General features: G+C 43.7%; 1 long non-coding RNA gene across 1 annotated transcript; it reads left to right on the top strand.

Moving 5' to 3' along the window:
* Nucleotides 1–243: 243 nt before the first annotated feature.
* Nucleotides 244–2,512, top strand: LOC142776390 (uncharacterized). Its single transcript, XR_012887504.1, has 3 exons — nt 244–371; nt 950–1,060; nt 1,540–2,512. It is a non-coding gene; the product is annotated as an uncharacterized LOC142776390 (long non-coding RNA).
* Nucleotides 2,513–3,466: the final 954 nt, after the last annotated feature.

The following is a 3,466-nucleotide window of genomic DNA, read 5'->3' as shown; positions in this document are numbered from 1 at the left end:
TTCCGCTAAAAATGCCTGCTTGTTGCGCCGTCAACTGCACCAGCAGACCAGAGAAGTCGTCTGGGAAGACGTTCCACTTGTAAGTATTACAATATTCTGTGCGACGTGCGTGATACGCAGCGAAACGCAAACGTCATATCAGTGTCGTTGTTAAGCTGTGGCTCTTGTTACGCAGGCTCCCACGCTCTAAGCCGGATTTATACCGGCGTTGGGTGGTAAACTTAAGAAGGTACAAATGGACTCCATCCCCAGGTAGCAGACTCTGCAGTGACCACTTTACTGACAACTGTTTTGACAGAACGGGCGCACGAACTCGGCTACAGCTTGACGCCGTGCCCACCTTGTTTTCTTTCCCGAAGCACCTGGAAAAGGTATAGTACGACATCTCGGCATTTTGGTATAGCGGCCCGGAAAAAAAAAAAGCATACTGTTCGGCCATCGCAGTTCGCTCGTTTAGCGTTCGTATAACTACCCCTACAGTTGATGCTACGTTTATTAGACACTGAAATCGCCTGAATGGGCGCTACCTTCTTTCGTAGTTCATCTGCTGAGTCCCTTTAAAAATGACGCCCTACAAATTAGCTCGGAGCACAATAAAATCTACATGTAGCTGTGAGAAGCTGTGGTTGAGGAATTGTTTGGCAGACTTACTCTGAAAACCATGTACTGTAAGCAATGAAACGGAATTGGAAAAACATGTCCATTACGTTACAAAGCGCGAGGTCTTGAATTTTAAGTGCCCAATTTTTTTCTTTCAATTTCTGAAATGCTCCTATCTGCGTTATATATCTCAGTGGTGCTATGATAGCTGTCTAAGATGCTAGTGGTATAATTCAGAAACTGCTAGACTGCTATAATATGCTTGACGCCAGCATATTTTTTTACCCACAGCATTTTGCACTCGCAGTAATAAATAAGCATAACTGTGAATGAAACACGGCTGTTTAAGAGGACTGCTGAGAGAAAGCCGCCTAAGCAGAGAACTGCCATTGTGGATGTGACCCCAGTGGAACAGCCAAACGACAACACTCCAACCACGGTGCAAGAGAACTCAGCCCATGCAAGTTGCCTTTTTTTGTACTACGCTGCCCGAGTGCAGCTACTTGGTCCGTCCTCGGTTGAATGTAACTAGTCCGATGTTAGTCAGGCCACTTTCTTGCAATCTCGTGGTAACCAACACGATAACTTTGTATACATTATGCACACCAGGATAGCATCCAATTTGAATCAAGTTAGTAGTCCTGGTATGTTCTGTAGTCATAGCAGAACATTGGTTTTATTCATGGCTGCAGCACCAGTTTTTCTAATCCAGGGAAAATATTGAAATTCCTGTCTGATGTGGCATTTCTCGAGTGCACCGGTAAATGAAGGGGACAAAGTTAATTTCTAAACTCCCCTGTGCACCTGGTTGCTTATTTTCTGCGTTAAACCACGTAAGCTACGAACAGATGCCTGCTTTACAAAGACTGTCATATGATGAGTGGTTTTTGTGAAAGGTGTCTTTTTCAACAGCTTTAACTTTCACTGTTTTGTTTTCAGGTCGCCGAGCACAGCTATGCAGTCCTTGACACGCCAAAAACACTGAAGAGGAAACTGGATGCTTGCACAGATTCAGCGGCTACAGTGAAAAGAAAGCTGAAGCTCAGCCTTGAACGAGAACGTCGGTTAAGAAGGAAGGTCAGCTCATTTAATGAAATAATTGATGACCTCAAGCACAAGCAGCTCATTTCAGAAGATGCCTCGGCAATGCTTGAAAGGTGCTTCACGGGGATCCCCTTGGAAGTTACGAAACGGTCGCTCAAGCAAACATCCAGTGAAGGCGACAAGTCGTCTGTTAAGTTAAGCCGAGACAAATATTCTCCTGCACTGCGTGCATTTGCACTCACGCTACAGTTTTACTCGACAAAGGCATATAACTATGTCAGAGAAACATTTCAATGTTCCTTGCCACATCCATCGACTATAACTAAATGGTATAGCTCCATTAACGGAGAACCTGGATTCACAAGCGAAGCAATCAACGCCATCCGAGCAAAAGCCAATGAGGCTAAGAAGAACAACAAACAGCTTCTCTGCAACCTTGTTGTTGATGAAATGGCCATTAGAAAGCACCTTGAATGGGACGGCAAAAAATTTCGAGGCTACGTGGATATTGGCAATGAAGTGGACGATGACAGTAACGCGGTTTCGTCTGAAGCCCTTGTTTTCATGCTCGTATCTCTGGACTCCCACTGGAAGGTACCGTGTGGCTATTTTTTGATCAATGGTCTTTCAGGAAAAGAGCGTGCGAACCTTGTGAAGCTCTGTCTGACAAAGTTGCATGAGACAGGAGTGCACGTGACATCATTGACATGTGATGGTCTCCGTTGTAACTTTACAATGTTCAAAGACCTGGGGGCTTCCGTTGAAGATGCATCAGCGATGTCAACACGTGAAACCCATCTTTGTACATGTATGCCTACAATAAACACGTGAAATAAACACGTGAATCACGTGAAATAAACACGTGAATAAACACGTGAAATAAACACGTGAAATAAACACGTGTATGCCTACAATAAACACGTGAAATCCATCTTTGTACATGTATGCCTGTTTTGTTTTCAATGGCGAGGCAGGAAGCATACTTAAATATTAACCTGCATGCACTATTGCCAACCATCTCCAGGCACTGCATTGTCAGTAACAAGGACACGTGCACAAACGTTCTGAGTAAATGAGTTTTTCGTACAATTGCAGGCCTCTCAATTCGAATGGAGCAGTTCCATGCGTCCTCCTTTATCATTCTTTAAGGGTTACACTAAAATGTCCAATTGAAGCCGTAACCACTAGGCAAATCTAAATCTGGATAGACCAGTTTGCATTAGGCACTGCGTGTGCGCAATGGGTGGGTGTCCCTGAAAACTAGCAATAAATGTGTTCATAAGCTAGAAATTTTTCTTCAAGAGAAAGGGCGATACCTTTTGTCAGGCAATGATGAGAAAGCGCGTTTTAAAAGAATTTACTTTGACCTGCTGGTTACACACATATGCTTGAATACATATTGTAAAGGGTTCCGATGTACTAACCTTCAAAGGTAAAACAGGAGCAAGCTGCGCACAGCCATTTCAGGATTTTTTTTTTTTTTTTGCCGGCACGTAGCAAACATCAAATCGGTTATTCTGTTTCAGGCAGCTTCCTCCGCGTTGTTATCGAACTCGCTTAGCTAGTTGATTTTCCGATAATCCAAGGCCTTTGACGGCTGTTGATTTATTGTTTTCGAGTAATACAAGCCCCTTCATGACTGTTAATTTATTGTAAGACGTGCATCCTAACACGAATCATAAAGTCCACTCGCCAGCATAAATCCCGTTCGAGCCGCGTCGTCTCCTCTCGAACCGATACCTAAGTGACATTTTCGTTCTCCTTCGCAATTATAAACTGCTTCATATTAACGTCGCATGTTTCGGTATAGCATAAGTTGTGA

Source organism: Rhipicephalus microplus, chromosome X (assembly GCF_043290135.1).
Source record: "Rhipicephalus microplus isolate Deutch F79 chromosome X, USDA_Rmic, whole genome shotgun sequence".
Lineage (NCBI taxonomy): Eukaryota > Metazoa > Arthropoda > Arachnida > Ixodida > Ixodidae > Rhipicephalus > Rhipicephalus microplus.
Note: the sequence above shows the minus strand (reverse complement) of the source record. Positions and strands in the feature narration are given on the sequence as shown.